Source organism: Corvus moneduloides, chromosome 3 (genome assembly GCF_009650955.1).
Source record: "Corvus moneduloides isolate bCorMon1 chromosome 3, bCorMon1.pri, whole genome shotgun sequence".
Classification (NCBI taxonomy): domain Eukaryota; kingdom Metazoa; phylum Chordata; class Aves; order Passeriformes; family Corvidae; genus Corvus; species Corvus moneduloides.
The window spans coordinates 4185577-4204902 of record NC_045478.1 but is presented as its reverse complement, the minus strand read 5'-3'; positions in this window follow the sequence as shown (position 1 = coordinate 4204902).

The window sequence follows — 19326 nt, the reverse complement described above, 5'->3', positions numbered from 1 at the left end:
GGAAGGTGTCCCTGCCCATGGCAAGGCATTGGAATGAGATGATCTTTAGTGTTCCTTCAAGCCTAAACCAATTTGTGATTCTGTGTTTCTATGACTCTACTGAAAGCAGAATTCTTTTTCCATTCCTGCACACAGGAATAAAGTTCTACCCGGTGAGAAGCAACAAGAGCTTTGGTTCACTTTCCTGCAGTTAAAATGTTAAGACTAAAGTAGAAAAAAACTAAGATCACACACATCCAAGCCACATGGATTAAAAAGAAGATCATCCTTCAGAGTGGCTAAATCAGTTCGTCAATAAGATGCTTGAAGGACAAGATTTCATACTTGCAGACCGTTGCCGGCAAAATATAAAAGCGAACGAGGCATTTATGGAATTGTATAATTCTTGGATGGCAGCTTAAAAATTAGACTTAATTGAAGGCTAAAAAGAAAGCATTTTCATTGTTGGGAATGAAGGGTTTAAAAAAGAATTAAAGACATTTTCAACTTGGGTGTAGGGCATAATTACAAAAACATTAAAGCAAATAATTGGTAGCACTGTAATTTTTTCCTCCCCAGGTAACTACCATATGTATTACACAGTGAATCATTGACTCTGTCCCTCCTATCATTAATTACTGTGATGCATAAATAATTGAAAAATTATATGTTCCAAAAATGATTTAGTAATACATTTTATGCATCTAATAAGCACAGGCTTTTAATCATCGCTAGACATGTTATGATAAATTTTGCTCTCCGTCTCAACTCTTCTGTTATCTCTCACTTATACGGCTGCCATCTCCTTGCATGCAAATACCACTAAGCCACTTGACAACACATACTTCCCAGTGGATGCTTTTTACTGGGCTTTATTCAGCTCAACATTTTTGGTGTTGATATTTTGGCTTGAAATTCATTTAAGGGTATTCTTAGCCTCACAGAAACACATTAAACTATTTATCCCCAAACCATAAACTATTGTTTAATTTAAATGGAAATATCTTAATCTGTTTTTTTCCCATCCATTTAACAGTCTGTACCTTTTGTTCTGCACAGCAGGGATATTTCAAAGCTGCTGCTATAGATTGAACTGAAATAACCGAAAATCTACTCTTTTTAATTAGAAACAGTAAAACATATTTTAACATGTGCTGATCATCATGGTACGTGTTATTTCCTTTCTTCAGGTTTAACACATTATGTTTGACACTCCATCATCAAGTTATATGACTCAACACCTTAAGGAACGACTCAGCCTGGAAAAGCACAAGAACCACTGATATGTCAAGATGTTATTTCAAGTTCAACACAAGCAACACAACCTGTCAAAACTGTTCAAATTAAATTTGCCACTCTGAAGCTAATCATTCATGCTTACTTTTAGTGCTGTTTACAGTTGTATTGCTCACAGAACCTGCAGCTCTTGCACACAACACAGAAATTAAGGCTTGTGACTGGCTAAGTGAAGGTGATAATGAAATGGTTTGGTTCGTTAAACTGTCTTCAAATAAGTACAGAGTTCATAGTAATTTCATAAAATCATAGAATATCCAGAGATTTATCCAACTGTATTTCAGATAGACACTTGCAAACCAATTGACTACAAAAGCTATTAAGAATGTTTATTTCTAAGCCAAGAAAAACACAATAGGATTTGTCTTTTGGGAGCCTCTCTTGAATCTTCTAACTCTCTTACATCATGTAAATAAATAAACATTAGTGTTTCCCATTTATTCATATCTACTGGACAGACAACTGAAGGATGTCTCAAGCTCCAAAGATCTATAGATGTAGGAATATTGATAATAGCTCAAGCCTGAGTTTCTGCATAGTTCATGTTGATGAAGCACCAGGAGTAACCAAACACAAGACATGGTCTTTATTGCTTCGCTGAACATGAAAATTATTGAGGATATATGACACCATTTCAAACCAACTGGTGCCTTCATGAAGCTGAAGGAGTTGCAAGTGTTGGATCAGATTTCATGACTAAACTGAGAAGGGATTCAGTCTATCTCAGCATATGAAATAGAATGGTTTGGGTTGGAAGGGACTTTGCAGACCTTCCAGTTCCAACCCACTGCCATGGGCAGGGACACCTTCCACTATCCCAGGTTGCTCCAAGCCCCGTCCAATCTGGCTTAGGCACTTCCAGGGACGGGGCATCCACAGCTTCTCTGGGCAGTCTGTGCCAGGGCCTCCCCACCCTCACAGGGAAGAATTCCCTCCCAATATCTAATCTAAGCCTGCCCTCCTTCAGTTTCAATTCCACATCTCATACTTACTCCATATATCTAAAGGGTGACTACCATCTTGGTATCTTGTGCAAGTCAGGGACTGGCTACAGAGAGGCTTTTCTCTTAGATAATCACCTGCTTGCAAAGTTCCATTCTGAATTCCTGTTTAAAATCTTGTCCCCGTTCTGAGGAGGAGATGCTGCACCTGGAATCCCAATTCTACCCCTTTGGAAATTTTCACATGCTTCGAGTAGCCCCTTTTGATTCAGCCAAACTGCTTCTGCTGCCCCCAGACAAGGGGCTTGTGAAGGATGAGTGCTAGGAGCTCCAGGGGGGATTCCAGGAAAGCCTTTGTATAAAATAACGTGTCCTGACCTTATGGAAGTAATTCATAGATGGAAATCTGGATTGCTTTTGGGAGGAAAGGTTCAGCCATTGAAGTCAATGAGACAAATCAGTGCCAAGAGTTCCTGTGCCTGCAGAAAATATATGCAAGGAAAGGAGTGTAAAGTTGTCTTGTTACTTTTGTTGTGACCGCAGTCATGACGGAAAACACTGCAGGAATTCAGGGGTCTTATTCACAACAAAGTGCATCAACATTTGAAATAATCTCTAGTGAAAACATGATACAAGAAAGTTTGACTTTATAACAACATTGAAATGAACTACCTTCATTGAAAGCAGCCTTGAAAACAGGTGCTGGAGAGCTGTGGAGCACTGTAGGTGGAAATGCAAGAACTGAAATCCCTTCCCCATTTCCCCCCCACAACCACCTGCTTTGGCTCTCAGGTGCAAATCCCTCAAAGCAGCTTGTGTTCCATGTGAAAGAGGTTCAGTGTCTGTCACAACATCCATTCCATTCCATCTCCTTACAGGACTGTGATGTGATGAACACGTACAGCAGGTGTCTGACTGTCCTGTCTCCCTGTTAGGTTTGGTTAATTAAAATAAATTAATTAAATTAAATTAATTTTTGCTTGCAATATGCATAGCTGTTCAACTTCCACCTAAATTAGCTATCTGAGGAATTTCTGAGAAGGAACCTGACCTTTTAGCCTATTTATATAATTGTATAAATACCAGGTCCTTTTCTACAACCTGGAGCACATCTGGCATAATCTGGCCACCTCCATACTATTAAACTCTCCCAAGTCTCAAAATGGTTGTTTTCATCTAAACTGCATATCATGAAAAGCTGTGCTGACTTCAGAGCCCACTGAGTGGTGTTGGAAGCCAAAAGATTTGCAAGGAACCCTTTAACAATTTAGAAGCCCAGAGAAGCTGTGGCTGCCCCATCCCTGGAAGTATCCAAGGCCAAGTTGGACAGGGCTTGCAGAAACGTGGGATAGTGGAAGGTGTCCCTGCCCATGGCAGTGGGTGGAGCTGGATGATCCTTAATATCTCTTCCAACCAATTCATTCCATGGTTCCATGATTCCATGGAAGAGTTCAAGAGCCCATGCCCATGCTCTGCCACTGCTTACTTTTACTAGTCCAGACTACAATGGACTGGAACCTCAATAGAAGGAAATAACAGGAGGCAATACCAGGTCAGTGATATTTTTGAGGGAGTTCCAGGTCTGGAAAGGTTAATATTCCTACTGGATTCTGCCTACAACCACAGGGAAATGGTAAGGAAGGAGAAAAAGGGTCTACAATACAGCTGTTCTCATGTCCTTAATAGCAATAAAATATGTTGGAAAATTGCTCCCAGATAGGTGGGAGAAAACATCCTATCACCAGAGACTTGAAGAGCCCAGACTTATCAAAAAGAAAATGAAGACACAGCAGCACTACTTTTTCAAGGAGAAACTATCCTGAACTAACAGGCTGTTTAATCAGGCAGGTAAAGGCATAACAAAATCCAATGGCTGAAAGCTGGAAGCAGAGAAATTCGAATGAAGAATTAGACACACATTTTAAACTGTGAGGGCAAGGTGGAACTGGAACACATTACCAGGAAAAGGGATGGAGTTTCCAATATTCAGTGCCTTCAGATCAGCTGCAGATAACCTTCTTCAGGAACTTTATTCAAGACACTAAAGTGAAAAGAGAGGGAAATACTAATGCCATCCCAAGAGGTTTAATGTAATGCAAGTAGATTAGACAACCCATCTTCATGGCATGAAGATCTGTGAATTCTTCACTCTTATCCCAGTGGGATCCAAGCGTGAAACTGGGCTTCAGCAGCCTTGGTGAGATGGGTGGGACAGAACCAAGGAAGGAGGGATTTAGGGGAAAGGAAAAGAATAACCAGCTAGGATCACAGGCACAGGTTTTATGCCCTTCGCTCTCACCCAATGCATTTGAAAATGAGGAAAAGCCAAGGACCTCTGCCAGTAGGCCTGACAGATGCAGCCTTCTGGTGATCAAGGAGCTAAGAGAATTCAAGAGCATGGATGTGTGCCATCCTATGCCAATTGGCCTTGGGGATGGGGAATTAGTTTAAGCACATTTAATTTACTGGTATGGACATAAGCCAGGCTGGTTACTCAAGAGAATACAAACTGGTGTGAGTTAACTTGTAGTAGACCTCACAATACTCATGGAAAGATGAAGGATTGAAAATAAGGTCTGGGGATTTAGCTTTTGCTTAATATTTTCACTAGAGCTCTGGAGATAGTCACTATGCTGTAGTGTTTATCTGTGAATCCACTGAAACAGAAATCTCCCACTTTTTCCACCTGGAAAAAGAAAAGTATAACTGTTGTAAGACCTTTTCCTGTGGTAACACCATGGTAAAACCAGGGAGGAAACCCAAGACTCATTTCTTACAAGTCAGGTGCTCTCTTTCTTGGAGTTATCCTTGTCTGTGCTCATCCATGTGAGAGAAGGAGGGGACCCATAGGGATTGTTCATGTGAGGTAGGGCCATATTACTGAACTTTTCCTTTGAGAGACTTTCTGCTTCCTTCCCTCCTCTTCCCAAATCAAATCCATTTACTCCTTTCAGGCAGGGATAGAGTCTCCAGTGTCACATTAGACAGAGTTTTCATTGACCAGCAGCCAATATATGAAGCCAGTATATATTGTTTCAATGAGTCTGTCTAAATGACCTCAAGGAATGGATTTCAGGTCATATCATGGATTGGCACTATCCAAACAAGACAGATCAAGACAAGGTTTTTGGTGTGTCAGATGTGGTTTTAATTTAGATTGAGACATGACAAATTGTCAAAGGAATGCCATCAAATATTAGTGTTTCTTTTCTTGATAATACAATATTGAGTGTTTCTATCAGAGGGCTTGTATAAAATAAGAACCGACCCCCAACTTTATCTTGAGCCTTTGTTGAAAAGAGAATGCAAAAGTGTTCCTTCTAGTGCTCAGAGTAAGAGTGACTTACTTGAAATAAATATGAGAAAGACCCATTGTGTTTTCGAGGAGAAAACAAGAAAAAATTGATGACGTTTATCATCTTTCACCTACCGATATTTGAACCCACACTTTCCAAATTATTGTGCAATCACTGAGCCATGGAGTCACCCATCATAAGACAATTCTCACTCTTTCTTGTGTAAGATTTCAAAACAATAGTTGTTCACTTATGACATTCATAGAATTGCACATTGGATAAATTTGTCCCAAAGAATTAGGTGTTTAATGCAATCTCACTGCAAGCCCCAAACGAGTAGCAACTGAGTCCCTCTCAGATGAGGTGCTGAGAACCATTTTGCTGAACTACCACTGTGTAACAACCTGTTAAAATGAAACTCCTTCTCCATAACAGCACACAGGCTAATTCAGTCATGACCATTCCAAGATGACTTCCCCAGCTGGCCATGAGAGAAGGGCTTCAAGAAGCTGGAGAGAGAGACTTTTGACAAGGGCATGTTATGATAGTTCAAGGGGGAATGGCTTCAAACTCTCAGAGGGAAGTGTTAGATTAGATCTTGGAAAGAAATTCTTTACTCAGAGGGTGGCAAGGCCCTGGCACAGGCTGCCCAGGGAAGCTGTGGCTGCCTCATCCCTGGAAGTGCTCAAGGCCAGGCTGGATGGGGCTTGGAGCAACCTGGGATAGTGGAAGGTGTCCCTGCCCATGGCAGGGGGATGAAATGAGATTGTTTTTAAGGTCCCTTCCAACCCAGAGCATTCTGAGATTCTATGATACACTTGTCTCAGATAAACCACTCTCTGTGATGCTTCAGAGAATTTTTCCTGTCAGCTCACAAAGTTGCTGCTTTTAGCTCACACTCTGGAGAACACTGTTTTTATCTCTGGAGTTCACCAATTTGATCCTCAAAGGCTGGCACAGTCTTTCATAAATTAAAGAAAATAAGAGAGGACAGGCTTCAGAAAAGTATTGTGGTGATCCAAGCTGTCTCTGTGACGACACTGGGCTTGGCATCTGCTCCTCTTTATGGAGCAGCAATTCAACCTTCATCTGCAATCTCGTGTGTCCCACCATGAGACCTGTGTCCACATCTCTTGCATAATCTTATATCAACTGCTTGATGGTTTTCTATGATCTTTTATCTCTTTATATGATCTTGCAAATGAGAGGCATTCGCTCACTGCACAAATCCCCTGGATCCCTAAAGAAGATAATTGAGAAAAGCTCACACTTCAGACAAGGAAGTCCCACTTCCCAGAATTGCCCTACATGTCACACATCTTGCTTAAACTGCCACATTTATTTGTACATTTTCCCCAAAAACGTTCTATCAGGAGCTAAAGTGATTGACCCTTTCCTTAAAAACTTAGCCTGCATCACCACAGAATCAGAGAATCATTTCGGTTGGAAAAGAGCTCCAAGATATTTGAGTCCAACCATTTACTTGGCACTGCCAGGTCCACCACTAAACCAGATTCCATAGCAAGTTCTTTCCATAATAATATTTTTTTTTTAAAGTGAGGAAATCTCTGAAGTGACTCAGATCTTTGGGAGATTGGTATTTTCTTAAAAAAAAAAAAAAAATCTTGAATGGGGAAACAGTTAGCCAAAAAATGAGAAATCAGAAGGAAGGCAAGAGACTGAAAGGATAGTGTGGTGAATTTCTGGCACTTGATGGTTATTGATGAGCTAGGGATAGATTTGCCTTTTCCATCTTCCTCTTGCAGTGCACCTAATTTCATATTTATTGGGAATCTTCCAAAACATATTATTTATGAGACATGGACTAACAGTGTTTACATGCAGCCAGGTGGGTGAGCCTGGTTCCGCTCTCCCCAACAGGAGAACTCCTCATCCCTGACCCCTTCCCTTCCCTACCCCATCCTACCTTCCCTGCATCACATCTTTGTGTACGAACAAAAAAGCAACTCTGCTTTGCTAACAACTCACCTGTGAATGAGTAAATTGGGAGGTTTCCCTTCATCACTTTAGGTACAGGTTTACAGAAAAATTTATCTCTGACCACAGGCCAGGGCTGCAGCCTCCCAAGTGGGAGAAACCATCCACTAATTTGAATTTGTCAGAGCAGAGATGTCTGGTTGCTTTTATAGCTGGGGAGGACAAAGTAATGATTTTTTTTATTTTTCTCTTACTGTAAGCAGGCAAATATATTAAATAAAATTGGGTTTCTCCAACAGTGCATGTGAATGAGTTTTTCTGTGCTGTTACAGGAGCTGAAATTGTCAAGCATGAATTCACAGATAATATTTTGAAGCAGGAGGTTTTTCAAACTGAGCTGTATTGCTTACAGGTTAATTTTCCTTTTTCTCTTTTTCTTTTTTTCTTTGTTTTTCTTTTTCTCTTTTTCTTTCTTTTTCCTTTTTCTTTTTTCTTTTTCTTTTTTCTTTTTCTTTTCCCCTTTCATTGTTTGCTTTTCTTTTCCCTTATTTTTTCTTCCTTTCCCTTTCCCTTTTTCTGCTTTTCCTTTTCCTTTTAATTTTTCCTTTTCTTTCTCTTCTTTCTCCTTCTTCTCTGCTTTTTAAAATTCCCCAGAAGTATTCAAAAACTATGTGGACATGGCACTTGGGGACACAGCTCAGTGTGGGCTTGGCAGTGCTGGGTTAATGGTTGGACTCAATGATCTTTGAGGGTTTTTCCAACCTTAATGGTTCTACGTCTTTATTCTCTTAAAAGGAACATAAATTCTTTAACACACACAGACGTGACATGCCTTGAAAATGTCTGTGTTTTTATCATTCATGTTGATTAAAACTGTAAGGATGGGATGAATAAATATATAGAAGAAAAATATGAAAAATTATTCCAAAAGGCAAGTGGAAGTTTTCAGAAACTCCCAACAGTTTTGGAGGTGGGGAAGTTATTTTATATTTTTTCCCCCAACTCAGTTCACCATCTCCTGCCTGAACTGCAACTATTAGATGTTTCAAAAGGCATAATAAAGAAGATCAGATAGAACCTGCTAGAAGATTTGACTACAAACTTTTTCCAATACCTTCATGGAAAAATCCAGCTTGGTGAACTCTGTGTGTTTACAAGCCATTGAAGTGCTCTTGGCCCAAGAGGAGAGGAACCACTCAGCATCCATGTTGTATCCAGCACCTGTTGCAGGATCAGTGCGGTTCATACCTGAGGATGAGTGGTGAGAGAGGAGACCTTAAAAAATCCTGGAATCACAGAGTGGGGTGGGTTGGGTTGGAAGGGACCTTAAAGATCCTTTCGTTCCAACCCCCTGCCACAGGCAGGGAGACCTGTCACTATCTCAGGTTGCTCAGGGCCAATCCAGCCTTCCATTCTGGTGCTGAAAGTTTCATATCCCACCTGTGGTGGTCTGTTCACCCACAGCTTTTCTTATCCCATATTGTTCCCCCCTCTTTCCCTTGCCCTACTCCTGGCCCCTCCCTCTGGTTCTCCCTTTTGGTTCCTGTACCCCAACTCCACCCATGTACCACCCCTGCGAGCTGAGAAAACCCGCCTGCACCTGCATCACGAGGTCTCTCTGCCTCTGGGGACCAGACGAGCGGCGTGAGGCTGTACAGGTTCTTGATGTAGAGACCCTTCTTGCCTCCTTTGCCGTCACTGTGTTGTAGAGCCCAGGTAGCCGGAGCAGGAGCTCAGGAAGTCCAAAAGGACTACGGGAGGGCAGAACGTCTGCCCTGCCCTAAGCAGCCCAGCTGTGCTCTCCGGGAAAGCTGCAGCTTGCTAAACCAAACCTAGCACTGCAACACACCCATCGGCAGAAGCTGTAGCATGTGTTGTTTTACAGGTACTTGGTCACCTGGCTTCTGGCTCCTGGCTCCTCATCTTCTTCAGAAAATACCACTTTTCGATTCTTTAATTAATTAATTCCAACTAGCAACCAGTTTATTGGTGACCTGAGAGATAGAAAACATGTATTCACTAAATGTCTCCTCACCTATGAACCACAACACTGATGGAAGCATCACAAGATTAAAGAAAAAACCAAAACAAAAAACCCACAAAAATGCCAAACCAATCAACCAACAAAAAAATCCATTCTTTTCCTATTGTTTTTAAAATCACCCTAAAAATACCTTTTTTTCCTAGGTATTGCTCTCTATGTTGAAGCTGAATATAATGAAGTACTTAAGTATTTGCTTAACTTGAATAATATGAGAATTTTCACTGATGGCAATAAGTCAAAAGGTCAACGCTTGTGAGAAGAAGTCACACATGCTCCTAGACAGAGAGTACTTCTAGGAAGGGCAAATCTGATTCTGATAGAAAGAAGGAGGCAATTTTACAGCAACAACAAAAAAAGTGAGCTGAAGAAATTCAGCATTGGTCTCATTGCCTCTCTTAGCATTGGTCTAAGATGCTGTTTTATGTGACCACTCTAAGAAGTGGGGCTGGGGTAAAACATTTCAAAGAAAAAAAAATCAAATGAAGAAATAAAAGTCTTGAAATATCCAGGAAACTCTGTTTTGCTTTCTGAGAATGAGTGATTAAAATATTTGACTAAATAATTGATGTGATTTTCTTTGATGTGGCAACATTGTGCCCTTACTGCTCGAATTCTTTCTGCACAGGAGAGTCTGAAGGATGTATTAGTTAAAATTTGTAAAGATAAAAGCTCTGTGTAAGTGTGATTAACACAGTTCCGGCTGAGGAAATACACTTTCCTTCCTCTGCTGTTGCCTACTCTGATTCCTTTTTTTAAATCTCTTTAGAAAATCAAAATAAAAATTAATATTAAAAGAGAGTTCCGTGGATGATTTATATGTTATGGTGGGAGTCCATCCAATTTGTTTTTGTATGTTTTTGTCACTAAGTAAGTCTTTGTTTTTCAAAATAGATTGTTTATTAACATGATACTGAATTATTTTTTTACCACTATTAGATTCTAGGTGGCTAAAGACATAAAAAAGAGGTGCACACTGAATATTTGTTGTTTGAAAGGGTACCAAAAGAAAACAGTTCATACTAAGAAATGTGTCATACAGATTATTTCACCTCCAGTGTTTGTGATTAGGGTTCTAATGCTGTACTGCTTTTAAGCGTGACAATTGCATTTTTACATTGAAGTGACTTTAGTCAATGAGGAGAAAACTGAAAAAAAAAACCCCAAAAAGACAACAAACCACCAACAAAATAGCCTGATTATTTAACAAGAGAAAAATTAAAATAATCAGCTCCATCTCCAGAAAGAAAAAAGGCACATAGGCAACAGTACATTTCCTGTACTGGAAATGTAAGCTTTTAGTAGTATTATTATTATTTTTAAATAACAAACAAAATAGCAAAACACTTCTTTCTCCATCATAAAAAACTGACTTTGATCCCCAGTACAGTCATTGAGTGGAAAATTGAACCACACTATAATTGCTTTCCCTGTGACCGATAAAGTGGTGTAACAAATTTTGTGTTTGAATGATAAAATCAGCAATTGGCCCCCAGCAACTCCTTTGACCATTCCTCCAAGGACACCGGCGTCCCATCAGGCTCCAGGGCTAGAGCAAAGGCTGAAGAACTGTAAATCTACTCCAAGTTGTTGTTGTTGGAGATTTGCTTTCTCTGATGCTTCCTTTTTTTTTTTTTTTTTTTTTTTTTAATAGAATGCTATGTGAAAAGCTTTTATGTATTTATTTGCTTGATTTTAAAACGACTGGGGTAAGTACTTCTAGATCACCTAAAAAAATAGAAATAAAATCAAAGAATCAGATGGAAGCTTATTGTAGCTATATAAACTAAAACTATCCCAAATAAAATATATTTTACTCCAGAGTAAAATCTGGTTAGAAGAAGAAAATTGCTTTCCTCATAAGCACAGATAAGTCCCAGAGCTTGTGGGTGCAGAAAACACCTAAGAAATTATATTTTAAGCTCATTTTGATGAGGTTTTAAGGTAAGAAGTAAATCTTTATCTCTTAACCTCTGAAGTAGCAATTAAAGAAGTTAGAAACAAATGGAAAATTTAGATGCAAAAAACCATTTCTATTTAACTTTGTTTATTTGTAAGTTTAATTAAAGAAAAGGAAGTGTGAACTGAATGTTATTTTAATTTACACTTTAAGCTGATTATAGACTTAGAAACCTCGCATTAGTTCCCTATTTTAAAAGTTATTCTTCGTTTACTTTTCTTACATGGAAAATAGGATTTTTAGTGGAAATCTCCAAAGGTGCCTTTAGCTTCTCTCACAGAAATTCCCAGGAGATCTACCCCAGGTGGTGCCTTCCTGGGTAGTACCCAACAAGCTCTGCACATCTGGGTGTCCTGGAATGAGTGAATTTCACTTTCTCCTGGCACAGTCACCCTAATTTACAATCACCCACCCTCTTGCAACTGTGTGAGTAGATGGGAATGAATAAATTATTTCCTTTCTCCCTCCCTGTTATTCCAGGGGTTTTAAAGATATTTTTATATCTCGTGCTATTTTTATACCTTCTACTTCGCCCATCCCTAATGAAAGTTACTAAGGTTGCTACCTCAGGTGAACTAAAGGTGTAGAGGTGAGTGCTCAGCTGGTGGAAACTGTCGCAGCTTCTGGTTTCCTTGGTGACCAGAGAGATGCAATATCCCTTTCCTCATTTGCCTCAGTTTAGGTCATACACTGGATTATTTAGCATTCCTACTGTTAAGATAAAATAATGATCAGGAAGCCACCTTGAGATTTAATGTGAGATGTCTTCACTTTGAAATAAAGAAATGAATCCCAACAATTAATGCAAATTAATGCAAACAATGCACATGACTAATGCCATGTCCTGCTGTCTTTATGTCCCTTGCTGTCATTTCGCTGGTATGGTTTACAACAGAACATACAAATAGTTTTAATGGTAGAACTGGTGGTAGGCAGGAGAGTAGATGGCAATAAGAGAAAGATGGGAAGGAGCAATCAGGTTCCGGATCTGAGACTGGATTGCTGTGAAAAGGAAAAAAAATGCACAAAAAAATTAGAATAAGTTGTAGTCTTAGCCAGATCACAAATATGAGCTTTGAAAGGATTAAAATTTAAATTCTGACTATATCTATAATAGCTAATTAAATAGTTATGGGCCGTAGGCATAGGGACTAAATATTATAATAGTCCTGGTATAATGCTTCTAGTGTTGCCCTGGATGTTATCCCAACACAGTCTGGGGCTTAGCATGGTCCAGAGACCATTCCCAATAGGTGTTTTGGATGCAGCCACTCAGTTTTGGAGGCCCCCAGTTTAATACTATGGACATAGATCCTCCTACACCACCTGGCTCTAGTGTGAAAGAGAGCTGGCACAGTTTAATATATTAATACAGAACTAGTTTTTCCCCACATTTATTAATACAGAAATAATTGTGGTTCCACATCACCTACACAGGCAGAATATAAGAGGGGGCCTCCTTCCTTATCTAAAGCAAATCTGCTGGGATCTGTGAAGGCTGGTTCCCACTCAGCTGTACTGGTTTCAGAGTGTATTTGGCTGACCATAAAGCCAGATCGATGAAATATTAAAGGTCTTTGGAAAAAAAGTAGTATTTAAAATTAGATTATTTCACTGATCCAGGGTTAGATATCAACCTTTCCAACAGCTGATGTGACAGGGTGAAAGGGGTGCTAATCATCAGGGAAAGGAGAGACTGCAATGAGTCTCTATCAATGGGGTCTGGGAGTGGAAATGTCTTGAACTGGCTCTGGTGGGGTGGGATTTGCCCTGTGAAGCTGTGAGTGCAGGCATGTGGAGCCAAGCCCCTGCTCTCTGCCATGTCCTCCCTCCTGCCACGCGTGGCTGCTGGGATGTGGAGCAGCCATATGTTGCTGTCGGGTGTCCTGTGGTCCTCCTTGGTGCTCAGTGGCGGCTGACTGGGCAGTGTTACCAGGTACATATGGATCCATCCCACATGCCTTCTCCTGTGTCTTTCTCCCCATATATAAGACAAAATGGTTACCTGTCACACAAATGAAGGCCACTTCTTAAACCTCGTGTCATCAACAAGGAAGGGCCATAAAACCAGACATTTATTACCTGGTAGAATCCTTTGAATCATTTAGCTTTCCATGTTGGCATTCCCTTTTCCCACTACATCATTAAAGTCTCCCTCTGACTCTAGTAGCACATCAAATCATGGGAAGCATCTCCTGTGGGCCACTGGGCACCAGAGCAAACTGAGGAATTATGAAACAGCAGGAAGCTTGTGGCACCACAGCCATAAACGGTTCACACAGTTGAGATTTTGGAGCAAAAACTGTGCATTCTGTCCAGCACACATGGATCTGCTTATAAGGGGAACATAGTGAAGAAATGCCCAGTATAAACCTCTAGTGTAAATAGTAATATCCTTTTTTGTCTTTATTTAATGGTTTTGTGAAATCAATGGTAAAACCAGCTACCACTATGTGCTAGTATGATGAAACCAATGCCAGCACTCTAAAGGTGGCCATGTGCATTACCCCATAGAAGTGTTTTCTTCTCTGAAAAGATTTGAGACAGAAAGTTATGTGGCTTCCGCCCAGCTAGGTATCCCTGTGGGGAAGCACAGCCCACGGAGAACCACATCCCAAGTGAAAGGCTCTTCTGTGGACTTTGGAAATCTGCCATTAAATGGAATGTCACAGGTTGATCCAAGGTGGTTCCTGCTTCTGCTTTGTGAGGGTAGGACAGAGAGAGTCCATCTTTAAGGGTGACAGTGACATTGGCCCACTTTATTTTGGGCAAGATGGGTGCAATCTGTGGCAGCCGCTTCCATGGCCTGATTGCATTCCTGGCTGCTTTGGGCAGTCCTGATTTAAACTATGGCAAGCACAATTAGATGGAATCAGAAAACACTGCAGGTGTTAACTTTGCAGAGCAGGCTTGTACAAAAAACACATTGGAGGATTTTATGTATTGATTAAGTGGAGTAATATTAATATATCTTTTGCCTCCAGTCAGTTTCCCTCTCTTCAGAACATCCCCAGTTGGGAACCAAGATATTTTCCCTTATTCCAGCTGAATACTAATGCCATAAACTTTGGTGTGACTGTTTGACCTGTGCCTCTTCTTTCTCCTGTATTTTATTTTATGCTATTTATTTTGTTTTATCTAGTTCTCCAGAGATAACAATTCCACTGGTTTTTTTCCATCCTCCCTCTCACGTGTCCTCCCATCCCACCACTGACGCAGCCACTGATGGTAGGCAGCTCTGTCTCCCTTGACCTCGTCAACATCAGAAAGCATTTTCAAATCTCAGTCATCTCTGACAGCCTTTGAGCAGAGAAATGAGACAGTCTCCCTGACACAAAGGCTTCTGGCCTGGGGTAAAAAAACTCCTTTTGAAACAACAACAACAAAAAAAATTCCCTCCAAACACTCCACACACCACACAGCTTTTCATTCATCTTGCTCTGCAGCCCCCCTACACTGTATTAGTTTTCACAGATTACAGTTTTTCTGTTTATTGTTGGCCAACCACCACACCTAAGATACTTTGCTGTTCTATTCTGCAGTTTTGCAGGAAAGAAAGGCACCGGTTTTTACACAGAGCAATTGCAGTGCCTGGGTCTGTGTTGCTAATTTGCCCCAGGGTTGGTTTCAAAGGTTGCTTCTGCATACAGAGACTGATATAAGCATATCCTGAAGAAGCATGAGAGGTTTTCTGGAGTAGAACATGCAGATTTCTTTTAGGTGGAGGAACTGAGGCACTGGAGGGATTGTGAGCTGGTCAGATCTCCTGTTTCCAGCCTACTATTTCTGTCCTGTGAGATCACGTGGAGTACAAGCCTCTTGTAAACATATTAACTCTCCAGCACCTTAGGACAACACCTACAGTCAAGTTAATGTCCTACTTTTCCACTTCCCACTCACTCTAATGGAAAGCTGCTTGCCTGGATGCAAAATTCATCACTTAGCATTCCAAAATATACCCCTATGAATTTCATTGTTATTGATGCCTGGCTTCATAGAGATGGAAATTATGGGCGCACCAATAGGGAGGGGAAGGCAAGTGAATGTATTAAGTCCCTCAATGCTGGCTGAGATGGGACAGCTCAATTGTTGATTCCCACAGCCCCCAACCTCCTGCAGTAATGTGGAACTATTGTTCCATGCTTTTTATCAAAACAGACACGTTTGCTGGGGTTTTGCATCTTGCCACATTGAAGGGACAGATGTTTTTGCTCGTAATGTTAAAGAATTTCCTTCTATTCTTCTCGACAGTGCTCTGTGAAGATTTGTGCTGCTTCTCAGACCTTCTGCTGAGCTGCCTCCACTCACAAATCCACCCTGGCTTTGTATTTGAAGGGTTTAGGCAGTCATCAGCTCCCCAAAGCAGCCCAGGCAAATTGAAGGGGGGATCGGAATATCTCTCAGTAAGAGAACAGCCCCTTGATGTTCTTTCTGTTGCACCAATTGTTTATGACAAGAGCACTGAGGGAAAATACCGTGATCCTGATTCCTTATGTTTTAGTCGTGTTGGGCTCAGATCTGTTCTGATAAGACCAACAGCAGCATTTGACTCCATTGTTAATCCAGTCAGACTGCTGGGGAGCAAACCCAGGGGGTTGAAGCACAGGGAAGGCACTTCTGGCGTGGTGTGGCATGCGGCAGAGCTGAGCTGCTGCACCACATGTGAGGGGACTGCAAGGGCTGGCTCTAATCTCCAGCTGTGACTTGTGATTTCCTTCTCATTAAGGGCTGCAGGCCCATCAAATTTGGGTGAATAGCTACAGATAAATGTCCAGAAAGACTCACCCTCCTCAACAATGTGCATGTCTTTATTGGAAAAGAAGGAATCCTCGCAGAGGGAAGAAATGGAATTCCTACCCAAAAGGAACTGGGAAATTTGTGTCACAGATAGGACCAATCAGACTTCTCTTATCAATGTTTCTGTTTTTCACCATGGAATAATAAATAATAATTATTACAAAGTCCCCCATGGTGACTTTTTTTCCTCCTTCTCCCTCGTCACATTTATCATAAAGAAAGACTATCAATATTTATGGATCTTGTATTGTTAATGGTGAGTTTGGATTTTGATTCATAGGGATGGATCAACCTTTATTTCTGGCACTGTTTTCATGGAACACTAGGTGCCAAGATTTCTAGATAAGTGCTTGTAAAATAGAAATAAAATAAATAAACACTAGTTTAGCTGCAATAGCACAATTTGCACATTTTCAAGACTGTATCTGATAAAGAAATGGAAATTCAGTTTAGTGTAAAACACTAGGAGGTTTTTTTTCTTGTCTAAAGTAGAAAAAATAGTAGAAAGGAGGGAGGAAGAAAAAAAATTCTGAAAGTTTGAAAGAGACATTTTTTGTTACACCTGGATTTTGTTAATCAGCAAAACTATATTTTTTTATATAAAATGTGATTTATTTTACTGACCAATGTCTCAAGAGAAGGACAAGGTCTTCTAACAATTCCAAAGATTTATGTTTAGAACAAACCTTTGGGCATACAAACTCATCTTCGTATTTTCGTTGACACCTTCCCTCTACCGTTTGGAATTCTGATAGCAAAGAGAATTCCAGTGGCCAAACAACCAGAAGTTGCTTGTCAGGTATTTACAACTTCACATTTTCATCATTCCTTGATGAGAAGATTGTTTGCTTACTTATTTTTCAGTTTTTCTCCTTTTACTACTTTAAGGAAAGCCGTCGAGTGCTTCAAGACAAATTTCAGCAGGTATTCAATGTCCTTATTTCCATGGATTTTCCAAGGATCATTCTTTAGGAGGAGAACTTCTGTTTTCCTGAAGCTTCAAAGAAGAGTGGTAGGCACACTGCTTCTTCAACTTGAATAAGTGAATAATTTCATTGAACTAAGCTTAATTTTATTCTTGGGGAATCTGTTAAGATGGTGTCCAGTGTGGAATTCTTAAAGTCCTAACATCATCTGAGTATTAAAAAAAAAAAAAACTACGAAAAATTGTAGGTATCTGATACCACATCTCATTCCTGGAAATGTTCAAGGCCAGGTTGGATGGGGCTTGGAACAACCTGGTCTAGTGGAAGGTGTCCATGGCAGGAGGTTGGAACGGGATAATCTGTTAGGTCCTTTCCCACCCGAACCATTCCATGATGTTATGATGGCCTATCAAAAAATGGCCGTGTTATAGATGAATCAAATATTTTTGATTGAAGATGTCTAAGGAAGGATTCCCCCTCTCTCCCCACATTCCTCCTGCTTAGGTGGTTCCCAATTAACTGATGTAATTATTGTAATTTTGGGCTGGATTTGTAGCTGTTGTTGTTATTTAGAGAGATAACTCCTTCCCTCAGCAGGAGTCACCTATATGCAAAGTTATCTACCTAAGCCACAGATGACAGCAAATAACATTAAGCTAGAGCTGATTTCCTCTTTCCTTCATGTTTCTACTTACTGAAGAATTTTTTACTTTGGGGGAAAAGAAAAAAGGCAAACACCTGGTCCTCTTCTAACAGTCCAGGCAAAGAAGCCAATGCAGAACAGCAACTAGAGGATGATTTATTGATCAAACTTCATTCTCTGAGCAATATTTAACATCCATGCACTAATAAAAAGAAATAGACAGCTCTGCTGGCTCCTCAAATCCTGGTGCTTGCTGTTAATTCCTCTGAATACATTACCTGAATCAAACACATAAGGCTGCTCTTGGCTTTGTCCCATTTTGAGCCCCAAGGTATGATTTCCATGGACCAGCACTGAAAAATACCTAAATATTTCTCCCTGCTGCTATCTCTCCAGCCACTCCCAGCAGTTGAATCACAGTGTCTTGACTGTATTAGGCTCCAGGGGGTAAGCTTGTTTAGTAATAGCCCTGACCTTTTCCTAGTGTTGTCATCCCAAATGACATTTATGGCATAAACAAGCAGTGACACAAAACTGACAGGCCAAGTTGCCATCTGAGAGAAGAATCAGAAAACAGAAAGAAAAAGATTTGTAAAAGCACCTTCTAAATTAAAAAAGAAAAACAAAGAAAAATCTCCATTCAACTTCCAAACATTCATCCTTTAAGTTGCAAAAATTATTTTACTGTTTAATAAATCTTTTATAGCCCTTATTTTACATAAAATGACATTATTTTGATTCTGTAATCAGGCTTGAATAATTCTGTCTATAAAAAATGGAGTTGGATAAAATTTTTCAGGATTAATGTCAGTATCATTTTAAAAAATTAAAATTGGCCCACAAACATGAATGGAAAGTTAAGTCTCCACACTTTATCTGTCTACAAGTGCCTCATTTATACTTATCTCTCTGTGGTTAGTAAAAAGAGATAAGTCAATGTATGGTCTGAGTCATCCCAGCTTTGCATGAGAAGAATCTCTTTGGAGTGCCTCCATCTCTAAATCAACTATGCAAGAAGTTAAGATGACTGGTTCAGACAAGGTATCTGAATTGTAGGTATTTAAAGTTAGAAGAGATTAATCTTATCCCACATCACCATTCTGACTGCATTCACAACTTGCAAAGGATCATAAGATTATTTATGAAATAATGGTCATGATTCCTAAGAGCCTCTGTTAACGTCTCAGTTGGGGGCTGGCTTGGGGTGATGGTATAATAGAGTTTAGGGATTTACTCTGGATCCAGGCAAGCAGAAATTCCGTGAATTGTTTCTCTAGGACTTCCCTTCCCAATGAGAATGTCTATCAGAAATTAGTGCTAATGACACCATCTTGTGTTGCAGGATATTTCAGAGCTCATTCTGAGAAAACACAACCTTTTCCAGGAATGCTGAAGTATGATGATATTGATATTCCCTATGAAATTAGAGGGGTGAGAATCCATGTCTGCTGGGTTTTATTGTTCTGCTCAGATGACAGTGCTTAACATCTGTCAGCGCTGAGCTCAGCC